The sequence below is a fragment of the Daphnia pulicaria genome, chromosome 6, assembly GCF_021234035.1.
Source record: "Daphnia pulicaria isolate SC F1-1A chromosome 6, SC_F0-13Bv2, whole genome shotgun sequence".
Lineage (NCBI taxonomy): Eukaryota > Metazoa > Arthropoda > Branchiopoda > Diplostraca > Daphniidae > Daphnia > Daphnia pulicaria.
Window position 1 is genome coordinate 18,924,150 of NC_060918.1, and position 25,320 is coordinate 18,949,469.

Below are 25,320 nucleotides of genomic sequence, written 5' to 3' on the forward strand. Positions count from 1 at the left end.
ATTACCACTTGGTGACCTTGTATCGTGGTACATTAAGCATTCTCTATCATGATATCAAAGCAAACTCTCTAATTATCCCTGAGAGATTTTTAAAATTCTTATTTTAAAAAGCCGAAGGCTTACCGCCTTTTAAGGGTGAGAGATTTGAAGAAACAAAAGTTCCGACAGCGCTCCAAATAGTCTTAACTGTGAGAGGTCCCTGGGGAATTGGGGTGATTCGTGATTGGTCGAAGGGTTTTTCGGGAATGTGACGCGTTCGTGCTGCTCTGATCGCGACGCGACTTATCTTATTCGATGTAGAATGACTTTTTACATAGGTAATGACTAAATTTTTTAACTATTAACGAAAATAACGAGAGATTGGGAGCAAAAAGGGGAAAAAAAGGGGAAACTTCTAAAATAGATTGCACATATCATTCCACACAATTTAAGGGTCCAGTCAGTTCTAATGGGAAGAACAACTTTCCATTTTACCGAAAAGACTAAATTTGTGATGCGTTTTTTGTGGTTCGCGAGATATTTGCGAAAGAAAAACACACCCAGATTGACTTTTAGCTTGATTGTTGACTAGCAGACGACGGTAAGTATTAACAGGCTTACAGTCAATCTGCTTGTGGCATGGCGAATTGATGGATTGAATGTTTGTGATAGATTTCATCTCGTGAAACACTGTGTTTTTATTTCATATGTTAACTATTGCTGAATTCTAATAAGAAAAAAAACCATGCATCCAGTATCACAACTGATGGTTCATTTACCCATAAAATGCCAGATTGGCAGATAGTTCAAATGTGGGTGCTGAATGAATTGGTAAATGTAAAAAATGGAATTGACAGTAGGTTTTCATTATGTTACTTATCTTTCTGTGTAATGAAAACTAAACAAACAAATTATTTGCAGATTATTTTTATCATCAGACATTGCTACCTTTCAGAAAATATGTCTTGAAGATGACGACAAGTTGCCAGTTGATTCATATGTCACACTTATTGATATCCTAGCACACTATACTTTATTCGGCATCCTAAAAATGTTTCCCTTCTGACTTTCCCTCATTTAAAAGGCATTGATGATGTAATGGTGCTAGGCGAACATTTTACCAACAGAGAGAAATTAAAGCTGCAACCGTAGAAAATGGAATTGACAGTATGTATTCCTTATTCAGTAATCTTTCTTTGTAATGAAAACTAAACCACAAAATTATTTGCAGATTACATTCATCATCAAACAAATTTCAGTTTCAGAAAGTGGAGTTTTGTCTTGAAGATGACAACAGTTGCCAGTCGATTGACATAACACCCTAAGTGATATCATAGCAGGAGCTTGTGATTTATAGTTTGCTACCATACTTTATTCGTGATGCCCTTTATTTGACATGCAAACAAAAATTTCCCTTATTAGAATGCCTTGATTTGAAAAAAAGGCACTGATCTTAGACTTCCTGCAAATTGGTAAAATTTAAATGCATTTGATTGTTTAAAGAGTTATTTAATTTCGGTTCTTTATTTTTAGGTACCCTGAAGCAACAACCTTGACATGCAAAATTGTATTTCATTCTGGCACAACAAATAGCAGGAAAACATATCATTTTCTTGAAAGGTTTTGTAATTGAAATCAGGATTTTATTATGATCCCTTAATCTTCAATTCCAAATCAGGAGTTTATTGTGGTCCCTTAAAACTTTTGGCATCTAAAGTGTATTGCAAAAGTAATGAGCGTGGTGTCAAATGTAATTTATTAACTGGAGAAAAAGACATTTTGCTAAAGCTACTGGTAAATCCCCTTTTTCCCATGTATCGTGCACTGTTGAAATGATCCAATAGTGAAAATCTTATCAACTCTTCTCCTGTTAAGTGCGATCAAACATAAATAATAAAAACGACTATTGTGTTACATTTGAATTCATTTATTTAAATACAAAATTGAATAAATAAATCGAAAATTTTTTAACATTACACACTGTAAAATTCTCACTAAAAAAACCACAACAATGACGCCATGACGGACAGCTAGTCGACAGAATACAGTGTCAAAACACACAATAGAGGGTAGGGCAAAGCAGAATCCCACCAAAGTGCGTTATTTCAAATAGTTCAAATTTTCATAAAATGATTGTGACTAAATGATGACAAACAAAGACAATCAATCGTGAAAAGTAAGACTACTGCGAAAAATAAATTTTTTAATTTACCAATAAAAAAAATACAAAAAGGCAGAATAATTTCACACAAGATGTGCAACAGTGAGAGTAAAAGATGACGAACAGAGAGAACAATACGAAAACTAAATTTTTAAATTTCTTAATCAAGAAAAAAAACGAAAGGAGACTTTTAAAATCTCGAAGGTGCCACAGAGGGGCTTGATTTTGCAATGCGATGATCATGTGAATTTAGAAAACCATAAGTTTGTCAGGAGTGGGATTTCAACCCACGCCTTCATTGAAGACCAGAACACTGCAACTTTTCTATATTGAATCAAGGAATATGTTCTTGAGTCTGGCGCCTTAGACTGCTCGGTCATCCTGACCACATCATATGTACCTAAATACCTTGTCCCTTAGTTATGTGGCATTGAAACTCTTTTCTGCACTTGCTCGCTGCACTTGCTCGCTGCACTGGCAGAGGGAAGTCCATAAACACCAGAAGGGAATCTATGATAGCAGCCGAACGCGCTAGCCAATTGCGCCACAGAGGCATGCTGATTGGCTTACGACACCCATAAGGAAAGCAAACATTACATTTTTACTAAGGCCAACACGAATAAAATCTTGCAGTTGACTTCCGGTATGCCATAGTGTAGCCCGTACGAAACTTTTAGCTAGTTCCGCACTAGAAATAGCTACGAAGTTAGGAGTATTTAGCTAGAAATATTCAGACTAAAATTTTTAAATTCCACATTGGGAATTTTAGGGTAGTTTTAGCTGTTTTTTCTAGCTAGAAATCTTAGATTGAAGGTAGCTTGAAATTTTCTCGCTACCATACCAATTGACGAAAAAGGGATTTTCCGCGGGCGCTTCCTTTATTAGCCTGGTCACCCATCCAGTTACTGTTTTAAAATTATTTGCAGCACTTATTTAGCTATGGTCGCTGGTTGTCCAAATCTGGCAGCTTCTGATGTTTCCTAAAAATTTGTTTCCATTAATATTTGATCCTATTATAGCTATGTCGATAATTCTTCACTTAGACTTCAAATTATAAAACTAATCAAATAGAATCAAGTAAAAACTTATATAAAAATAAAGAATTAAAAAATATATATTTTCAACATTGTACCTATTGCCCATACCTATTAAGCTATTATACTATGCGTAGGTTATACATAGAAAAATCTGTAGGCCTATTTTGTGTTTAGGACTACCTCATATGCAGCGTTTTTTTAACCTTTTTTATATCACGATTTATTTCGCGATCAAATTAAAAGCGAAACCCTAGATTCAAAATTCCATACTAAAATTAGCTGTAACAGTTAGGAAATATATTAGGGGGGAAAAATTCGAGCTGATTTTAAGGTCAATTATTTCAAGCCAGATCATAAAACGTCCTAGCTAGAAAAATAAAAGCTGATTTCTGCTAAAAAAAGTGGAGCGAAACCCTAGATGAAAACTTCCATACTGGAATTAATTTACAGTTAGGAAATATATTTAGGGAGAAAAATTCAAGCTGGTTTTCAGGTTAATTTTTTCAAGCAAAATAAGAAAACGCCCTAGCTTGAAGAAAAAGCTGATATCTGCTAAAAAAAAGGGGAATTATGTTGAGGTAAAAAATTTCGAGGTGATTGCAAGCATCATAGCTGGTTTGATTTTTTAGCCTAGCACCGCGCGAGCTGTTATTAGCTAACAGTTAAAATTTAAGCTAAAAGTTTCGTACGGGAGAGGTTATCACATCGTCTTCGCAAGCTGAAGATCCTCAGTTCGTTCCTAGGTGGAAGCATCAGAAAAGCTATGGGAACAAATAATATCCGAAGAAAAGTAAAAAAAAATGAGTAATAGTAGTGTATCTCATCTAGACGATTAGAAGTATTAGGCAACTGTGAACTACCCACAAAACCAAACAAACATAATAAAAGTTCGTTCACGGCTAGCGGACAGGACAAAATGTCTTCAATAAAACTTGGTTGATGACATTGGAATAGAGCAAAATTTCAAGCCTGGCTAGCTCAGTCGGTAGAGCATGAGACTCTTAATCTCAGGGTCGGGGGTTAGAGCCCCCCGTTGGGCGTTACATATTTGCAACTATTGTAGATTTAATTTAGATTTTGGGAGACCATCGATAGTATTTTGTAGTCATTTCAGAAAAATTCAATATTGGCATGAAGTTTCCATAGTGTAGTGGTTATCACGTCGGCCTAACACGCTGAAGGTCCTCAGTTCGATCCTGGGTGGAAACAGGGAAGTATTTTTTAGAAAGACTATCAATCAGATGCATATTTGGAATTTATGCAAAGACCATATTCTTTGTGAATGAAATCTACAATCTAACAATCTGAAAATATTCGCAATGCTGTATCCGGAAGAAGTCAACAGACAGGGGGAGATCAATGGCGACTGCTTTTGTTGTGCAGGTGCTATAACCCTTAAGAGACTTTCTTCTTTAGCCAATCGACAATGCCCTTTGGTTTTAGGAATGTGGGAAATGACTTGTGCTGGATGGGGAAGAAGTCCATAAACACCAGAAGAGGGGAATCTATGATAGATTACACCTGAACCTGGAACAGTAGCTCCACAGAGAGAATGAACATGATGCGTGTGCACCCTACGCTGCAAATGTTCAGTAGATTCAACAGTCATCAGCTAAAGAAGCCATATCGTGAGTGTGCACTCTACAATGCAAGCTTTAGTCGGGTATAAAGTCATGAGAAGAAGAGTTCAAAATAGAGAGAGATTTCAATTACCATGCGCCCCTGGGTGGGATCGAACCACCAGCCTTCCGGTTTTTTTTTTTTTTTTTATATTTAAACGATTTATTGTCACAATTAAAATTTAAATTTCTTTACAGATACTTGGGGCATTTACGAGATTTGTGACATAAGTGACTTGCTGTGGCCAAGGAGAGACATTACAAACAGAAAAAGAAAACATTTCGAGACGGAAATGAAAGAGGACAAATGATTTTAGTAAAAAATGTGGAATTTAACAATACGACATCTGGGGGGGGATCCAAGAAATAATAGTTGTAATGAGAGAACAATGTTGTATAAAGGTAAGAAGAAATCTGTTGAGAATTTTGAGAGGAAATATTTATGGATTAGAAGGTGACATCTGGGGAGAATTTTTTGAATGAAGGAGGCTTGACCAGAGAGACTGTATTTCATTGATGGCTGGGGTGAGGTTTTGGCTGCGGGCGGTCCAGACGGTGATGATGTAGGATTGAATGAGGGCCAGTATTTTCTCTTTATTGGGGCCATTTCCAATGTCTCCATTTATTGTTGATTTGAGTGGTTTTTGACATCCAAGTTTCGTTAGTTGAATTCGAAGCCATAAACTGATGTGGACTTTCTCAGAACAGAGTAACATAAGATGGTCGTCAGTTTCTTGGTCGCCATTGCATAGAGGACATTGGTCATTTCTAGAAAGTCTGAGGCTTGTGAGGCGCATTTTGGTAGGGAGCTGATTATGGTTGAAATCCCAGACCAGTTCAGCGTTTCTTCCTTTCATTTTGGCCACCCAACGCCAGATGGAAGCCCAGTCGAGGTCTGGTTTCGCAACTTCGGTTCTCCCTGGTTTTCCAAGGTTAGCGATCAGGTGATTGTAGGTGGCGCGGTGATTGGATACGGTTGACGATGTGAAGATGCCAGCTTTAAGTAGATCGGTGATGGTTGAAAGTGCGGTGGTGAAGTATGGATGTGATGAATGGGTTGCATTAAATCTGGGCTGGGTGATTTGTTGAAGGAGATTCTTGAGGTGTGGACCCAACCAATAAACGGCTGCAGCTCTCTCAATAGCCTCGGGATGGATTAAAGATTTAAAGATTTGACGGGTGAAAAGGGATTGGAAGAATTGAAAAAGTAAGGTGACTCCAAGTCCACCTTGGAGTCGGGGGCGGATCAAAACATTTAGGGGTGGGTGCTCTCTTCTTTGTGCCCAAAGAAATTTGTTGCATTTTTGTTGGAGGAGAAGGGCTTGGGTTTTGTTGCAAGGGAGTACATGAGCTATATGAACAAGTTGTGATAAGACATGTTGTTTGATGAATAGGGCGCGACCATAAAAAGTGAAATGACGGTGTGTGTTTGTGATAAGAATATTTTGTATGATGTTGTACTGTCTTTGCCAATTGTCTCTTACTGTTGTTTTTATTTCAGAAGAAAAAGTAATTCCAAGAATTTTCAAATTGTCTACTTGAGTTATCCAATCATGTGGCCAAGTACGTTTAGGATGAGTTTGATTGAAATTGCTTCTACGTGGGATCGAACTCCTAACCTCAGGAATCCCAGCCGACGCCGCTACCGTCTGCGCTACTACGGCCTGTGGATATTGATTTAAGGTCCAAGTGCCTAGACCAAGTAATTTTGTCTTCCCCTTGTTAATACGTGCATTTGTCCAGGCACAAAATTCTAGAATAATCTCGCATGCACGACGTACATCTTTCATTGATGAGACAAAAACTACTAGATCATCTACATCTGCACGAACTTTGATGCGCTTTCCGTAGTGTTCAATTCCGTCAATACCCCTAGACAAGCAAACTAAAAGCGGTTCAATATAGAGGGCAAACAGATGGACTGACAGAGGGCACCCCTGTCGCACGGATTGTGCATTGTCCACAGTACCGACTATGTCATTACCGTTCAATGGGCATAGTTCAGTTATACTGTACAGCGTTTTCAACCAATCAACAAAGAGGGGGGGATAGCCCATGGCTGTCATTACTTCCCACAGAACGTCTCGATTGACAAGGTCATATGCTTTCTCTAAATCGTACGCGAGAATGGCGGCTGGTTTGAGAGAAGATACCTCTTTTGATTTACGACCTGTATTATCAATGACATCTCGGATTAAACACAAGCTGTCAAAGATATAGCGGCCGGGTACACCACCTTTTTGATGTGAGTCTAGAGAGTTTTGAAGAGATTTTCTCAGACGAAAAGCCAATACTGACGCGATTAACTTATAATCGGTATTTAACAAAGAGATTGGTCGGTAATCGGTGATTTTACTCGGTGATGGGATTTTTGGGACTAATCTTATAGCTGCCCTTCCCTGCGACGGCTGGAGTTTTCTTTTTTCGAGGACGCAATTCATCATTTCCAGAAAATGAACACCAATAACATCCCAAAATTTTATATAAAACTCAAAAGGAATGCCATCTGTACCCGGGGCCTTGTTCTTTTTAGTTGCCTTAAGGGCGATGTTAATTTCATCTACTGTGAACGGATCTTGGGTATTGGGGGAGGGCTGGTTCTGAAAAATTCTACTAAAGTGTTCAATTATTTCTTGATTAATCTGCTCAGGTTGGGTAATTTTACAGTTATCATTAGTTTTGAGCTGAGTGATCAGAGACTTCTGGAAATTGCTCGTTGACTTGTTCATATGAAAGGTAGATGGCTCTTCTTCGGCTATACTTTGAACGCGTGAACGTATTGCAAATCCCCTCAATGCTTCTCGCTCCCAGGCTAGAAACTCACGTTTCAACTCCATGTAACGCGCATGATTGAAATTTACATTGTTCACGGTTTCTTTTAGTTGATGTTGGAGTAATTTCCTTTTGACTCTCTGATCACAGATTCTCTTTTTACAATAGTTAATTGATAATCGCCTGAGGCTAGGTTTGAAAATAATCTCCCACCAATGGTCTACGTTTTCAATACGGGATGGGTGTTGGGACATTTCTTCAATAAAGACATGCACCAAGTTTATATATTCTTCTTCCTCAAGAATTGATGAGTTAAGTTTCCATAAATTCCTTGACTTATTTCTCACTACACTAGGAGGGGTGGTGCTGTTTATATACCCTACGATTGGTCTGTGATCCCCGAGTGGTAAGTCGTGCAAATGGATATCAGAAAATTTTACGTGATGGTGGCAATAAATTCGGTCCAATCTAGCCTGGCTAGCCGCACAATTGTACGTCCAACAAGGTTCATTTTTCCGAATTTCTCTCCAGACATCTGTTAATGAAAGGGCTTTTACTAAATCTCGGAGGGGTTCTAGTAATGCTAGTCTAATTTTAGGTGGTGTTGTGTTGCTACTTTTACGGTCATCGATCTCGTCAACGGCATTAAAATCTCCCAATATAATTGCTGGTGCCTTATACTGGGCAACATAAGCCGGAATAGTTTGCCGGAGGAAAGAATCTCTATAACTTTTATTTTGGTCACCAGATGGGGCGTAAATACACACGAAAGCAAGACAATTTACTTCCATGGCTATCAGCCTCCCCTCCGGTTCAAACAAAATGTTTTTGGCGCTCAGCCCGTGTCGTACTAGGATGGCTGTCCCATGTTGTCTAGGACCGAGATTTGTGTGCATCTGGTAATGTTTAGTAAATACGGTGCTAGAGTGAAATACTACTTCTTGCAAACATATAATATCAAGTTTATGATGTAAAAAGAAATTGAGTATTATTTGAAGTTTGTCAGGTGACGATATTCGGTTGATATTATATGTCGCGATGTTAGTCATGATTAATATTTAAATTTGGGTTTAGAGGGTTGGGTCTTGTTATCGTGGGCTTTTTTCCTTCTAACGGCCTCCATTGCTTTGAGAGTTTTATCTTCTATGGGGGTTGATGGAGTGCCGAGGGGGACGCCCAAGGACTCCTGAGTCTCACTCACATGACTAGCCTCCTGGCTATCAAGTGGGCGTTGTCCTGGCTGAATACTCCCACCAGAAAAAGAAATGTCTTCATCAGGATTTGAAATCGAAACCACCTCGGTTGCATCCATCTCTTCAACCTCCTCGTTATCCATCTGATCTATCGTGGATGGAATAGATGGTACTCCAGGTGCGTTTTGAGCGGGTTGAACATCGTTCCCCCCAGGAAGGGCGGGAAAAGAATTAATGTCCACACCCGGTATCGAAACTGGAACCTCTCGAGTCGGAGACCCGAGTTCAACCAACTGAGCTACACCAGATTCAATTTCCTCAGCTACCTCGCCCGAGCCAGAGGAAGAGGCAGTACAACTCCTCTTTTTTGATTGTTTTTGGTGGTCACGGAATTCTCTCGTATGTTTAATTTTCTTTTTCTTAACCGATTTGGACGCAACAGACGAACCTACACAGTTAGTGTCTTCAGCGTCAGAATCGGTGTCAGAAGAAGATTCAGTTCCATCGGGTTTCGAAATTGGATCTTCTGGAGCTCCATCAAGAACGACCACAGTCGACGTCGTTGGCCTCTGGGCTAACTCAGGGAATGAATCAGCGTCAACAGTTGGAGCAATTGGCATTTGCCCGCCACCAATCGGTTCTGTCTCCTAAGGCTTCCTAGCAGTTGTCCTAACTGGCCCACGATTTGGTAGTACACTACTATAGCTACGTGTTCCAATGGGGCCTTTTGAAATGGTGCTGGGAGTGGTTAAACTACGGGGTTGCTTGGGACAATTAGCTAAAACATGGGTGGGAGAATCACACATGCGGCATGTCTGCATTTGCCCTGCATAAGACACCATTATTGGTTCCTTGTAGCTTCCAAAGGTGATATAAGACGGGATGCTCTTGTGGATTTCCATATCCACATTGACAACTCCAGTCTTTATCCCGTTCCACCTTGGAAGCGACCTATCCTGGTACGTGTCCCAAAAAATCCGAGAAATCACTCCATACTCACGCAATCTCTTGTTGAGCAGGCTAAGGTCATCATCGAATTTGAAATGTTGAATTCTAACGCGTACAAGGTTAACTGACCTATCTCTAACTCTAATTCGGACCTCTTTGCCACTAATAACAACAGACTCTTTAGCACTAAATTTATCCAAGAATTCAATGTGGTCTTTGACGGTCTTGAACCCAATTCGGAAGACACAAAAAGCTCGTCCTGGTAGGCGACAAACTGCATCAAAGATGCAATCAGATTCGTTACTACCCTGCTCGAAACATTCGTAGAATTCATGCCTGGTCACTTCACTATTACCAAAAGAGATTTCGGCAGTACGTGGCCAGACGTCTGGGGATTCCGTTCCCATTTTACCCACAATAAAGGGGCAAGGAGACGGAGAAAGAAACAATACAAAATAAATGGAACAAAAAGCAAAATGGCGCTTAACAAACAATAAGAGAAACACGAAAGACAAGCAACAATACAATAAAGAGAACAAAAAAAAGAACAAATAGTTTTTTGACTCACAGCAAGATGTCACACTTGGGAGATCAGTTAGACACGTCTAGTCACAGCCGAACGCGCTAGCCAATTGCGCCACAGAGGCATGTTAATTAACTAACGACACCCATTAGGAAAGCAAACAATACATTTTTGTGCAGCTGTGCTGTGCTGTGCTGTGCTGTGCCTGGAAGAATTTCTTCTTGTTCCTATTTCATAAACATCATGGATGTTTTATGAATTCATTAATTCAATTAACTTTAAATGGTGTATTGGACATTAATTTACATATCCTGTAAGAATAAATCGCTTTGAATAAGCGAAACAGTAAATATATCAAATTCAAATTAATTGAAGTGGTGTTTGCCAGCTCGTCAAAGCAGTATTTTTGATTTTTCTTCAACACCAATGCAAGATATGACTTATAAGAAGTTATTATGTCAATTATTCATGTGTGAACGAAGTAGAAATGAAAATCCATATTTTTACCTAAAATGTATCATTATTGAAAATTGACTTCAATTCCGTAGGTTGACTAGTCTTCATTTGAATTCAGAAAACCATAAGTATGTCAGGAGTGGGATTTGAACCCACGCCTTCATTGAAGACCAGAACACTGCAACTTTTCTATATTGAATCAAGGAATATGTCCTTGAGTCTGGCGCCTTAGACTGCTCGGGAATCCTGACCATATCATATGTACCTAAATACCTTGTCCCTTAGTTATGTGGCATTGAAACTCTTTTCTGCACTTGCTCGCTGCACTGGCTCGCTGCACTGGCAGAGGGAAGAAGTCCATAAACACCAGAAGGGAATTTATGATAGCAGCCGAACGCGCTAGCCAATTGCGCCACAGAGGCATGCTGATTGGCTAACGACACCCATAAGGAAAGCAAACATTACATTTTTACTAAGGCCAACACGAATAAAATCTTGCAGTTGACTTCCGGTATGCCATAGTGTAGCCCGTACGAAACTTTTAGCTAGTTCCGCACTAGAAATAGCTACGAAGTTAGGAGTATTTAGCTAGAAATATTCAGACTAAAATTTTTAAATTCCACATTGGGAATTTAGGGTAGTTTTAGCTGTTTTTTCTAGCTAGAAATCTTAGATTGAAGGTAGCTTGAAATTTTCTCGCTACCATACCAATTGACGAAAAAGGGATTTTCCGCGGGCGCTTCCTTTATTCGCCTGGTCACCCATCCAGTTACTGTTTTAAAATTATTTGCTGCACTTAATTAGCTATGGTCGCTGGTTGTCCGGATCTGGTAGCTTCTGATATTTCTTAAATATTTGTTTCCATTAATATTTGATCCTATTATAGCTATGTCGATAATTCTTCACTTAGACTTCAAATTATAAAACTAATCAAATAGAATCAAGTAAAAACTTATATAAAAATAAAGAATTAAAAAATATATATTTTCAACATTTTACCTATTGCCCATACCTATTAAGCTATTATACTATGCGTAGGTTATACATAGAAAAATCTGTAGGCCTATTTTGTGTTTAGGACTACCTCATATACGCGTTTTTTTAACCTTTTTTATATCACGATTTATTTCGCGATCAAATTAAAAGCGAAACCCTAGATTAAAAATTCCATACTAAAATTAGCTGTAACAGTTAGGAAATATATTAGGGGGGAAAAATTCGAGCTGATTTTAAGGTCAATTATTTCAAGCCAGATCATAAAACGTCCTAGCTAGAAAAATAAAAGCTGATTTCTGCTAAAAAAAGTGGAGCGAAACCCTAGATGAAAACTTCCATACTGGAATTAGCTTACAGTTAGGAAATATATTTAGGGAGAAAAATTCAAGCTGGTTTTCAGGTTAATTTTTTCAAGCAAAATAAGAAAACGCCCTAGCTTGAAGAAAAAGCTGATTTCTGCTAAAAAAAAGGGGAATTATGTTGAGGTAAAAAATTTCGAGGTGATTGCAAGCATCATAGCTGGTTTGATTTTTTAGCCTAGCACCGCGCGAGCTGTTATTAGCTAACAGTTAAAATTTAATCTAAAAGTTTCGTAAGGGAGAGGTTATCACATCGTCTTCGCAAGCTGAAGATCCTCAGTTCGTTCCTAGGTGGAAGCATCAGAAAAGCTATGGGAACAAATAATATCCGAAGAAAAGTAAAAAAACAAAATGAGTAATAGTAGTCTATCTCATCTAGACGATTAGAAGTATTAGGCAACTGTGAACTACCCACAAAACCAAACAAACATAATAAAAGTTCGTTCACGGCTAGCGGACAGGACAAAATGTCTTCAATAAAACTTGGTTGATGACATTGGAATAGAGCAAAATTTCAAGCCTGGCTAGCTCAGTCGGTAGAGCATGAGACTCTTAATCTCAGGGTCGGGGGTTCGAGCCCCCCGTTGGGCGTTACATATTTGCAAATATTGTAGATTTAATTTAGATTTTGGGAGACCATCGTTAGTATTTTGTAGTCATTTCAGAAAAATTCAATGTTGGCATGAAGTTTCCATAGTGTAGTGGTTATCACGTCGGCCTAACACGCTGAAGGTCCTCAGTTCGATCCTGGGTGGAAACAGGGGAGTATTGTTTAGAAAGACTATCAATCAGATGCATATTTGGAATTTATGCATATTCTAAATCTGCAATCTGACAATCTGAAAATATTCGCAATGCTGTATCCGGAAGAAGTCAACAGACAGTGGGAGATCAATGGCGACTGCTTTTGTTGTGCAGGTGCTATAACCCTTAAGATATTTTCTTCTTTAGCCAATCGACAATGCCCTTTGGTTTTAGGAATGTGGGAAATGACTTGTGCTGGATGGGGAAGAAGTCAATAAAAACCAGAAGAGGGGAATCTATGATAGATTACACCTGAACCTGGAACAGTAGCTCCACAGAGAGAATGAACATGATGCGTGTGCACCCTACGCTGCAAATGTTCAGTAGATTCAACAGTCATCAGCTAAAGAAGCCATATCGTGAGTGTGCACTCTACAATGCAAGCTTTAGTCGGGTATAAAGTCATGAGAAGAAGAGTTCAAAATAGAGCAAGAGATTTCAATTACCATGCGCCCCTGGGTGGGATCGAACCACCAGCCTTCCGGTTAACAGCCGAACGCGCTAGCCAATTGCGCCACAGAGGCATGTTAATTAATTAACGACACCCATTAGGAAAGCAAACAATACATTTTTGTGCAGCTGTGCTGTGCTGTGCTGTGCTGTGCCTGGAAGAATTTCTTCTTGTTCCTATTTCATAAACATCGTGGATGTTTTATGAATTCATTAATTCAATTAACTTTAAATGGTGTATTGGACATTAATTTACATATCCTGTAAGAATAAATCGCTTTGAATAAGCGAAACAGTAAATATATCAAATTCAAATTCATTGAAGTGGTGTTTGCCAGCTCGTCAAAGCAGTATTTTTGATTTTTCTTCAACACCAATGCAAGATATGACTTATAAGAAGTTATTATGTCAATTATTCATGTGTGAACGAAGTAGAAATGAAAATCCATATTTTTACCTAAAATGTATCATTATTGAAAATTGACTTCAATTCCGTAGGTTGACTAGTCTTCATGTGAATTCAGAAAACCATAAGTTTGTCAGGAGTGGGATTTGAACCCACGCCTTCATTGAAGACCAGAACACTGCAACTTTTCTATATTGAATCAAGGAATATGTCCTTGAGTCTGGCGCCTTAGACTGCTCGGTCATCCTGACCACATCATATGTACCTAAATACCTTGTCCCTTAGTTATGTGGCATTGAAACTCTTTTCTGCACTTGCTCGCTGCACTGGCTCGCTGCACTGGCAGAGGGAAGAAGTCCATAAACACCAGAAGGGAATCTATGATAGCAGCCGAACGCGCTAGCCAATTGCGCCACAGAGGCATGCTGATTGGCTAACGACACCCATAAGGAAAGCAAACATTACATTTTTACTAAGGCCAACACGAATAAAATCTTGCAGTTGACTTCCGGTATGCCATAGTGTAGCCCGTACGAAACTTTTAGCTAGTTCCGCACTAGAAATAGCTACGAAGTTAGGAGTATTTAGCTAGAAATATTCAGACTAAAATTTTTAAATTCCACATTGGGAATTTAGGGTAGTTTTAGCTGTTTTTTCTAGCTAGAAATCTTAGATTGAAGGTAGCTTGAAATTTTCTCGCTACCATACCAATTGACGAAAAAGGGATTTTCCGCGGGCGCTTCCTTTATTCGCCTGGTCACCCATCCAGTTACTGTTTTAAAATTATTTGCTGCACTTAATTAGCTATGGTCGCTGGTTGTCCGGATCTGGTAGCTTCTGATATTTCTTAAATATTTGTTTCCATTAATATTTGATCCTATTATAGCTATGTCGATAATTCTTCACTTAGACTTCAAATTATAAAACTAATCAAATAGAATCAAGTAAAAACTTATATAAAAATAAAGAATTAAAAAATATATATTTTCAACATTTTACCTATTGCCCATACCTATTAAGCTATTATACTATGCGTAGGTTATACATAGAAAAATCTGTAGGCCTATTTTGTGTTTAGGACTACCTCATATACGCGTTTTTTTAACCTTTTTTATATCACGATTTATTTCGCGATCAAATTAAAAGCGAAACCCTAGATTAAAAATTCCATACTAAAATTAGCTGTAACAGTTAGGAAATATATTAGGGGGGAAAAATTCGAGCTGATTTTAAGGTCAATTATTTCAAGCCAGATCATAAAACGTCCTAGCTAGAAAAATAAAAGCTGATTTCTGCTAAAAAAAGTGGAGCGAAACCCTAGATGAAAACTTCCATACTGGAATTAATTTACAGTTAGGAAATATATTTAGGGAGAAAAATTCAAGCTGGTTTTCAGGTTAATTTTTTCAAGCAAAATAAGAAAACGCCCTAGCTTGAAGAAAAAGCTGATATCTGCTAAAAAAAAGGGGAATTATGTTGAGGTAAAAAATTTCGAGGTGATTGCAAGCATCATAGCTGGTTTGATTTTTTAGCCTAGCACCGCGCGAGCTGTTATTAGCTAACAGTTAAAATTTAAGCTAAAAGTTTCGTACGGGAGAGGTTATCACATCGTCTTCGCAAGCTGAAGATCCTCAGTTCGTTCCTAGGTGGAAGCATCAGAAAAGCTATGGGAACAAATAATATCCGAAGAAAAGTAAAAAAAAATGAGTAATAGTAGTGTATCTCATCTAGACGATTAGAAGTATTAGGCAACTGTGAACTACCCACAAAACCAAACAAACATAATAAAAGTTCGTTCACGGCTAGCGGACAGGACAAAATGTCTTCAATAAAACTTGGTTGATGACATTGGAATAGAGCAAAATTTCAAGCCTGGCTAGCTCAGTCGGTAGAGCATGAGACTCTTAATCTCAGGGTCGGGGGTTCGAGCCCCCCGTTGGGCGTTACATATTTGCAAATATTGTAGATTTAATTTAGATTTTGGGAGACCATCGTTAGTATTTTGTAGTCATTTCAGAAAAATTCAATGTTGGCATGAAGTTTCCATAGTGTAGTGGTTATCACGTCGGCCTAACACGCTGAAGGTCCTCAGTTCGATCCTGGGTGGAAACAGGGGAGTATTGTTTAGAAAGACTATCAATCAGATGCATATTTGGAATTTATGCATATTCTAAATCTGCAATCTGACAATCTGAAAATATTCGCAATGCTGTATCCGGAAGAAGTCAACAGACAGTGGGAGATCAATGGCGACTGCTTTTGTTGTGCAGGTGATATAACCCTTAAGATATTTTCTTCTTTAGCCAATCGACAATGCCCTTTGGTTTTAGGAATGTGGGAAATGACTTGTGCTGGATGGGGAAGAAGTCCATAAACACCAGAAGAGGGGAATCTATGATAGATTACACCTGAACCTGGAACAGTAGCTCCACAGAGAGAATGAACATGATGCGTGTGCACCCTACGCTGCAAATGTTCAGTAGATTCAACAGTCATCAGCTAAAGAAGCCATATCGTGAGTGTGCACTCTACAATGCAAGCTTTAGTCGGGTATAAAGTCATGAGAAGAAGAGTTCAAAATAGAGCAAGAGATTTCAATTACCATGCGCCCCTGGGTGGGATCGAACCACCAGCCTTCCGGTTAACAGCCGAACGCGCTAGCCAATTGCGCCACAGAGGCATGTTAATTAATTAACGACACCCATTAGGAAAGCAAACAATACATTTTTGTGCAGCTGTGCTGTGCTGTGCTGTGCTGTGCCTGGAAGAATTTCTTCTTGTTCCTATTTCATAAACATCGTGGATGTTTTATGAATTCATTAATTCAATTAACTTTAAATGGTGTATTGGACATTAATTTACATATCCTGTAAGAATAAATCGCTTTGAATAAGCGAAACAGTAAATATATCAAATTCAAATTCATTGAAGTGGTGTTTGCCAGCTCGTCAAAGCAGTATTTTTGATTTTTCTTCAACACCAATGCAAGATATGACTTATAAGAAGTTATTATGTCAATTATTCATGTGTGAACGAAGTAGAAATGAAAATCCATATTTTTACCTAAAATGTATCATTATTGAAAATTGACTTCAATTCCGTAGGTTGACTAGTCTTCATGTGAATTCAGAAAACCATAAGTTTGTCAGGAGTGGGATTTGAACCCACGCCTTCATTGAAGACCAGAACACTGCAACTTTTCTATATTGAATCAAGGAATATGTCCTTGAGTCTGGCGCCTTAGACTGCTCGGTCATCCTGACCACATCATATGTACCTAAATACCTTGTCCCTTAGTTATGTGGCATTGAAACTCTTTTCTGCACTTGCTCGCTGCACTGGCTCGCTGCACTGGCAGAGGGAAGAAGTCCATAAACACCAGAAGGGAATCTATGATAGCAGCCGAACGCGCTAGCCAATTGCGCCACAGAGGCATGCTGATTGGCTAACGACACCCATAAGGAAAGCAAACATTACATTTTTACTAAGGCCAACACGAATAAAATCTTGCAGTTGACTTCCGGTATGCCATAGTGTAGCCCGTACGAAACTTTTAGCTAGTTCCGCACTAGAAATAGCTACGAAGTTAGGAGTATTTAGCTAGAAATATTCAGACTAAAATTTTTAAATTCCACATTGGGAATTTTAGGGTAGTTTTAGCTGTTTTTTCTAGCTAGAAATCTTAGATTGAAGGTAGCTTGAAATTTTCTCGCTATAATTTCGCTATATCGCTTTATATAAGTAAAAACTTATATAAAAATAAAGAATTACAAAATATATATTTTCAACATTTTACCTATTGCCCATACCTATTAAGCTATTATACTATGCGTAGGTTATACATAGAAAAATCTGTAGGCCTATTTTGTGTTGAGGACTACCTCATATGCAGCGTTTTTTTAACCTTTTTTATATCACGATTTATTTCGCGATCAAATTAAAAGCGAAACCCTAGATTCAAAATTCCATACTAAAATTAGCCGTAACAGTTAGGAAATATATTAGGGGGGAAAAATTCGAGCTGATTTTAAGGTCAATTATTTCAAGCCAGATCATAAAACGTCCTAGCTAGAAAAATAAAAGCTGATTTCTGCTAAAAAAAAGTGGAGCGAAACCCTAGATGAAAACTTCCATACTGGAATTAGCTTACAGTTAGGAAATATATTTAGGGAGAAAAATTCAAGCTGGTTTCCAGGTTAATTTTTTCAAGCAAAATAAGAAAACGCCCTAGCTTGAAGAAAAAGCTGATTTCTGCTAAAAAAAAGGGGAATTATGTTGAGGTAAAAAATTTCGAGGTGATTGCAAGCATCATAGCTGGTTTGATTTTTTAGCCTAGCACCGCGCGAGCTGTTATTAGCTAACAGTTAAAATTTAAGCTAAAAGTTTCGTACGGGAGAGGTTATCACATCGTCTTCGCAAGCTGAAGATCCTCAGTTCGTTCCTAGGTGGAAGCATCAGAAAAGCTATGGGAACAAATAATATCCGAAGAAAAGTAAAAAAAAATGAGTAATAGTAGTGTATCTCATCTAGACGATTAGAAGTATTAGGCAACTGTGAACTACCCACAAAACCAAACAAACATAATAAAAGTTCGTTCACGGCTAGCGGACAGGACAAAATGTCTTCAATAAAACTTGGTTGATTACATTGGAAAAGAGCAAAGTTTCAAGCCTGGCTAGCTCAGTCGGTAGAGCATGAGACTCTTAATCTCAGGGTCGGGGGTTCGAGCCCCCCGTTGGGCGTTACATGTTTGCAAATATTGTAGATTTAATTTAGATTTTGGGAGACCATCGTTAGTATTTTGTAGTCATTTCAGAAAAATTCAATGTTGGCATGAAGTTTCCATAGTGTAGTGGTTATCACGTCGGCCTAACACGCTGAAGGTCCTCAGTTCGATCCTGGGTGGAAACAGGGGAGTATTGTTTAGAAAGACTATCAATCAGATGCATATTTGGAATTTATGCAAAGGCCATATTCTAAATCTGCAATCTTACAATCTGAAAATATTCGCAATGCTGTATCCGGAAGAAGTCAACAGACAGGGGGAGATCAATGGCGACTGCTTTTGTTGTGCAGGTGATATAACCCTTAAGATACTTTCTTCTTTAGCCAATCGACAATGCCCTTTGGTTTTAGGAATGTGGGAAATGACTTGTGCTGGATGGGGAAGAAGTCCATAAACACCAGAAGAGGGGAATCTATGATAGATTACACCTGAACCTGGAACAGTAGCTCCACAGAGAGAATGAACATGATGCGTGTGCACCCTACGCTGCAAATGTTCAGTAGATTCAACAGTCATCAGCTAAAGAAGCCATATCGTGAGTGTGCACTCTACAATGCAAGCTTTAGTCGGGTATAAAGTCATGAGAAGAAGAGTTCAAAATAGAGCAAGAGATTTCAATTACCATGCGCCCCTGGGTGGGATCGAACCACCAGCCTTCCGGTTAACAGCCGAACGCGCTAGCCAATTGCGCCACAGAGGCATGTTAATTAACTAACGACACCCATTAGGAAAGCAAACAATACATTTTTGTGCAGCTGTGCTGTGCTGTGCTGTGCCTGGAAGAATTTCTTCTTGTTCCTATTTCTTAAACCTCGTGGATGTTTTATGAATTCATTAATTCAATTAACTTTAAATGGTGTATTGGACATTAATTTACATATCCTGTAAGAATAAATCGCTTTGAATAAGCGAAACAGTAAATATATCAAATTCAAATTCATTGAAGTGGTGTTTGCCAGCTCGTCAAAGCAGTATTTTTGATTTTTCTTCAACACCAATGCAAGATATGACTTATAAGACGTTATTATGTCAATTATTCATGTGTGAACGAAGTAGAAATGAAAATCCATATTTTTACCTAAAATGTATCATTATTGAAAATTGACTTCAATTCCGTAGGTTGACTAGTCTTCATGTGAATTCAGAAAACCATAAGTTTGTCAGGAGTGGGATTTGAACCCACGCCTTCATTGAAGACCAGAACACTGCAACTTTTCTACATTGAATCAAGCAATATGTCCTTGAGTCTGGCGCCTTAGACTGCTCGGTCATCCTGACCACATCATATGTACCTAAATACCTTGTCCCTTAGTTATGTGGCATTGAAACTCTTTTCTGCACTTGCTCGCTGCACTGGCTCGCTGCACTGGCAGAAGGACGAAGTCCATAAACACAAGAAGGGAATCTATGATAGCAGCCGAACGCGCTAGCCGATTGCGCCACAGAGGCATGCTGATTGGCTAACGACACCCATAAGGAAAGCAAACATTACATTTTTACTAAGGCCAACACGAATAAAATCTTGCAGTTGACTTCCGGTATGCCATAGTGTAGCCCGTACGAAACTTTTAGCTAGTTCCGCACTAGAAATAGCTACGAAGTTAGGAGTATTTAGCTAGAAATATTCAGACTAAAATTTTTAAATTCCACATTGGGAATTTAGGGTAGTTTTAGCTGTTTTTTCTAGCTAGAAATCTTAGATTGAAGGTAGCTTGAAATTTTCTCGCTACCATACCAATTGACGAAAAAGGGATTTTCCGCGGGCGCTTCCTTTATTCGCCTGGTCACCCATCCAGTTACTGTTTTAAAATTATTTGCTGCACTTAATTAGCTATGGTCGCTGGTTGTCCGGATCTGGTAGCTTCTGATATTTCTTAAATATTTGTTTCCATTAATATTTGATCCTATTATAGCTATGTCGATAATTCTTCACTTAGACTTCAAATTATAAAACTAATCAAATAGAATCAAGTAAAAACTTATATAAAAATAAAGAATTAAAAAATATATATTTTCAACATTTTACCTATTGCCCATACCTATTAAGCTATTATACTATGCGTAGGTTATACATAGAAAAATCTGTAGGCCTATTTTGTGTTTAGGACTACCTCATATACGCGTTTTTTTAACCTTTTTTATATCACGATTTATTTCGCGATCAAATTAAAAGCGAAACCCTAGATTAAAAATTCCATACTAAAATTAGCTGTAACAGTTAGGAAATATATTAGGGGGGAAAAATTCGAGCTGATTTTAAGGTCAATTATTTCAAGCCAGATCATAAAACGTCCTAGCTAGAAAAATAAAAGCTGATTTCTGCTAAAAAAAGTGGAGCGAAACCCTAGATGAAAACTTCCATACTGGAATTAGCTTACAGTTAGGAAATATATTTAGGGAGAAAAATTCAAGCTGGTTTTCAGGTTAATTTTTTCAAGCAAAATAAGAAAACGCCCTAGCTTGAAGAAAAAGCTGATTTCTGCTAAAAAAAGGGGAATTATGTTGAGGTAAAAAATTTCGAGGTGATTGCAAGCATCATAGCTGGTTTGATTTTTTAGCCTAGCACCGCGCGAGCTGTTATTAGCTAACAGTTAAAATTTAAGCTAAAAGTTTCGTAAGGGAGAGGTTATCACATCGTCTTCGCAAGCTGAAGATCCTCAGTTCGTTCCTAGGTGGAAGCATCAGAAAAGCTATGGGAACAAATAATATCCGAAGAAAAGTAAAAAAACAAAATGAGTAATAGTAGTCTATCTCATCTAGACGATTAGAAGTATTAGGCAACTGTGAACTACCCACAAAACCAAACAAACATAATAAAAGTTCGTTCACGGCTAGCGGACAGGACAAAATGTCTTCAATAAAACTTGGTTGATGACATTGGAATAGAGCAAAATTTCAAGCCTGGCTAGCTCAGTCGGTAGAGCATGAGACTCTTAATCTCAGGGTCGGGGGTTCGAGCCCCCCGTTGGGCGTTACATATTTGCAAATATTGTAGATTTAATTTAGATTTTGGGAGACCATCGTTAGTATTTTGTAGTCATTTCAGAAAAATTCAATGTTGGCATGAAGTTTCCATAGTGTAGTGGTTATCACGTCGGCCTAACACGCTGAAGGTCCTCAGTTCGATCCTGGGTGGAAACAGGGGAGTATTGTTTAGAAAGACTATCAATCAGATGCATATTTGGAATTTATGCAAAGGCCATATTCTAAATCTGCAATCTTACAATCTGAAAATATTCGCAATGCTGTATCCGGAAGAAGTCAACAGACAGGGGGAGATCAATGGCGACTGCTTTTGTTGTGCAGGTGATATAACCCTTAAGATACTTTCTTCTTTAGCCAATCGACAATGCCCTTTGGTTTTAGGAATGTGGGAAATGACTTGTGCTGGATGGGGAAGAAGTCCATAAACACCAGAAGAGGGGAATCTATGATAGATTACACCTGAACCTGGAACAGTAGCTCCACAGAGAGAATGAACATGATGCGTGTGCACCCTACGCTGCAAATGTTCAGTAGATTCAACAGTCATCAGCTAAAGAAGCCATATCGTGAGTGTGCACTCTACAATGCAAGCTTTAGTCGGGTATAAAGTCATGAGAAGAAGAGTTCAAAATAGAGCAAGAGATTTCAATTACCATGCGCCCCTGGGTGGGATCGAACCACCAGCCTTCCGGTTAACAGCCGAACGCGCTAGCCAATTGCGCCACAGAGGCATGTTAATTAACTAACGACACCCATTAGGAAAGCAAACAATACATTTTTGTGCAGCTGTGCTGTGCTGTGCTGTGCCTGGAAGAATTTCTTCTTGTTCCTATTTCTTAAACCTCGTGGATGTTTTATGAATTCATTAATTCAATTAACTTTAAATGGTGTATTGGACATTAATTTACATATCCTGTAAGAATAAATCGCTTTGAATAAGCGAAACAGTAAATATATCAAATTCAAATTCATTGAAGTGGTGTTTGCCAGCTCGTCAAAGCAGTATTTTTGATTTTTCTTCAACACCAATGCAAGATATGACTTATAAGACGTTATTATGTCAATTATTCATGTGTGAACGAAGTAGAAATGAAAATCCATATTTTTACCTAAAATGTATCATTATTGAAAATTGACTTCAATTCCGTAGGTTGACTAGTCTTCATGTGAATTCAGAAAACCATAAGTTTGTCAGGAGTGGGATTTGAACCCACGCCTTCATTGAAGACCAGAACACTGCAACTTTTCTACATTGAATCAAGCAATATGTCCTTGAGTCTGGCGCCTTAGACTGCTCGGTCATCCTGACCACATCATATGTACCTAAATACCTTGTCCCTTAGTTATGTGGCATTGAAACTCTTTTCTGCACTTGCTCGCTGCACTGGCTCGCTGCACTGGCAGAAGGACGAAGTCCATAAACACCAGAAGGGAATCTATGATAGCAGCCGAACGCGCTAGCCGATTGCGCCACAGAGGCATGCTGATTGGCTAACGACACCCATAAGGAAAGCAAACATTACATTTTTACTAAGGCCAACACGAATAAAATCTTGCAGTTGACTTCCGGTATGCCATAGTGTAGCCCGTACGAAACTTTTAGCTAGTTCCGCACTAGAAATAGCTACGAAGTTAGGAGTATTTAGCTAGAAATATTCAGACTAAAATTTTTAAATTCCACATTGGGAATTTTAGGGTAGTTTTAGCTGTTTTTTCTAGCTAGAAATCTTAGATTGAAGGTAGCTTGAAATTTTCTCGCTATAATTTCGCTATATCGCTTTATATAAGTAAAAACTTATATAAAAATAAAGAATTAAAAAATATATATTTTCAACATTTTACCTATTGCCCATACCTATTAAGCTATTATACTATGCGTAGGTTATACATAGAAAAATCTGTAGGCCTATTTTGTGTTGAGGACTACCTCATATGCAGCGTTTTTTTAACCTTTTTTATATCACGATTTATTTCGCGATCAAATTAAAAGCGAAACCCTAGATTCAAAATTCCATACTAAAATTAGCTGTAACAGTTAGGAAATATATTAGGGGGGAAAAATTCGAGCTGATTTTAAGGTCAATTATTTCAAGCCAGATCATAAAACGTCCTAGCTAGAAAAATAAAAGCTGATTTCTGCTAAAAAAAAGTGGAGCGAAACCCTAGATGAAAACTTCCATACTGGAATTAGCTTACAGTTAGGAAATATATTTAGGGAGAAAAATTCAAGCTGGTTTCCAGGTTAATTTTTTCAAGCAAAATAAGAAAACGCCCTAGCTTGAAGAAAAAGCTGATTTCTGCTAAAAAAAAGGGGAATTATGTTGAGGTAAAAAATTTCGAGGTGATTGCAAGCATCATAGCTGGTTTGATTTTTTAGCCTAGCACCGCGCGAGCTGTTATTAGCTAACAGTTAAAATTTAAGCTAAAAGTTTCGTACGGGAGAGGTTATCACATCGTCTTCGCAAGCTGAAGATCCTCAGTTCGTTCCTAGGTGGAAGCATCAGAAAAGCTATGGGAACAAATAATATCCGAAGAAAAGTAAAAAAAAATGAGTAGACGATTAGAAGTATTAGGCAACTGTGATTGCAGACAACGCTATATAAGAAACCCGCTTTCCCATCCCACCCTCCAAGACACGTCCTTTGCATTCCCGCACGCCAATGTCAAACATTTAAAGAAATGACAACGCAATGTCTGACGTCCGGTTCGGGTGGCTCATCTCAAGCTTCTGCTTTGAGATTTGTAGGAAAAAGTAAACCAAAAGCACCAACATTTCCCTTCCAAAAACTTTTTTCTAATTTGCAATTTGCAACGGAATGGATTACACAACTTGACTGCATCCAGTGTGGTTCGCATGAGCAGCAGGTAAAAAAAAAACAGCCCTCAACAGTAAGCACCGCAGTAATAAAAAAGAACACAGTCGCATCTATGGGAAAAAGTCAAATCAAAGTACAAAAGAGTCAAATTACCAACAATGTGTATGCCAAATTAAAATTAAGTGATTATTTCCTTTGACAACGCACTTTTTGTGTGTATGCAATCATTCCGATTACTATTGGTGGTTTCACGAAAACAGAAACTATAAAATTGCTTGAATCTGAAATTTTTCGGCGTAAGGTTTTGCATTGTACTACTTGTCTTTAAATTTGGAAGTTACAGAAAGTTTCTTGAGTTACAGACAGCTCAGATTCAGCGCCAAGAATTTAATCCTGTAGAAGTTTACAAAGATTCGGTCGCTTCACTGATGTATGTCGACGTTATAGGGATTTCATAGTTTACTGACGTAAAAATTAAAAATCGTGTACAGGGATAATTTGGGAATGAGTTTTTTTTGCTTTAAGGATTTTTTCCCCAAATGTGGGAAACTCACGCATGTGACAAAACGCAGGGTTTTGCCGAAAAAAGGGGGGTTGCGGCCGGGTAGCACACTCGTCCGTGGACGTCTTTCTTTAAACGTCCTACAACTTGGGCTTCGAGTTCCACTCCATTGTTGTACTGCCGAGCTACGGGTGTTCCCCAAAACCCGAGAACCAACTTTCCAATACTTGTTCCACACCTCAGTTTGACGTCTGGCGTGAAATCTTGCAATACGGTGGTCATGCCATCACCCTCTTAAGAATATCTCAGACAGAGAACTCTAATTAAACTCATGACGCCATCGGTAGAGAATCACTACACCCAACTGCCTCAGTTTACAAAAGACATCCCTACGAGTTACAAGATCCAATGTCTGGCCTTGTAGCAAAAGGAACCAATCATGGCATAAACACACGCAATCAAAGACACAAACAGAAGCACAACCACATTTCCTTCTAACAATTTTTGTTGTTATTGCAAACAAAACTT

The 25,320-nt window shown here is 38.4% G+C and overlaps 1 long non-coding RNA gene and 14 other non-coding genes across 15 annotated transcripts; 11 read left to right on the top strand and 4 right to left on the bottom strand.

Moving 5' to 3' along the window:
• Positions 1–289: 289 nt before the first annotated feature.
• LOC124344055 lies at positions 290–1,893 on the top strand. Its single transcript, XR_006919526.1, has 4 exons — positions 290–835; positions 901–1,146; positions 1,211–1,451; positions 1,513–1,893. It is a non-coding gene; the product is annotated as an uncharacterized LOC124344055 (long non-coding RNA).
• A 2,251-nt stretch (positions 1,894–4,144) lies between these two features.
• On the top strand, positions 4,145–4,217 carry Trnak-cuu. The gene has a single exon. It is a non-coding gene; the product is annotated as a tRNA-Lys (tRNA).
• A 96-nt stretch (positions 4,218–4,313) lies between these two features.
• On the top strand, positions 4,314–4,386 carry Trnav-aac. The gene has a single exon. It is a non-coding gene; the product is annotated as a tRNA-Val (tRNA).
• An 8,175-nt stretch (positions 4,387–12,561) lies between these two features.
• On the top strand, positions 12,562–12,634 carry Trnak-cuu. The gene has a single exon. It is a non-coding gene; the product is annotated as a tRNA-Lys (tRNA).
• Positions 12,635–12,730: 96 nt separating this feature from the next.
• Positions 12,731–12,803, top strand: Trnav-aac. Its single transcript has one exon. It is a non-coding gene; the product is annotated as a tRNA-Val (tRNA).
• A 494-nt stretch (positions 12,804–13,297) lies between these two features.
• On the bottom strand, positions 13,298–13,371 carry Trnan-guu. Its single transcript has one exon. It is a non-coding gene; the product is annotated as a tRNA-Asn (tRNA).
• A 2,202-nt stretch (positions 13,372–15,573) lies between these two features.
• Positions 15,574–15,646, top strand: Trnak-cuu. Its single transcript has one exon. It is a non-coding gene; the product is annotated as a tRNA-Lys (tRNA).
• A 96-nt stretch (positions 15,647–15,742) lies between these two features.
• Positions 15,743–15,815, top strand: Trnav-aac. The gene has a single exon. It is a non-coding gene; the product is annotated as a tRNA-Val (tRNA).
• A 494-nt stretch (positions 15,816–16,309) lies between these two features.
• Trnan-guu lies at positions 16,310–16,383 on the bottom strand. The gene has a single exon. It is a non-coding gene; the product is annotated as a tRNA-Asn (tRNA).
• Positions 16,384–18,372: 1,989 nt separating this feature from the next.
• On the top strand, positions 18,373–18,445 carry Trnak-cuu. The gene has a single exon. It is a non-coding gene; the product is annotated as a tRNA-Lys (tRNA).
• Positions 18,446–18,541: 96 nt separating this feature from the next.
• Trnav-aac lies at positions 18,542–18,614 on the top strand. Its single transcript has one exon. It is a non-coding gene; the product is annotated as a tRNA-Val (tRNA).
• Positions 18,615–19,115: 501 nt separating this feature from the next.
• Positions 19,116–19,189, bottom strand: Trnan-guu. Its single transcript has one exon. It is a non-coding gene; the product is annotated as a tRNA-Asn (tRNA).
• A 2,199-nt stretch (positions 19,190–21,388) lies between these two features.
• Positions 21,389–21,461, top strand: Trnak-cuu. Its single transcript has one exon. It is a non-coding gene; the product is annotated as a tRNA-Lys (tRNA).
• A 96-nt stretch (positions 21,462–21,557) lies between these two features.
• On the top strand, positions 21,558–21,630 carry Trnav-aac. The gene has a single exon. It is a non-coding gene; the product is annotated as a tRNA-Val (tRNA).
• A 501-nt stretch (positions 21,631–22,131) lies between these two features.
• Positions 22,132–22,205, bottom strand: Trnan-guu. The gene has a single exon. It is a non-coding gene; the product is annotated as a tRNA-Asn (tRNA).
• Positions 22,206–25,320: the final 3,115 nt, after the last annotated feature.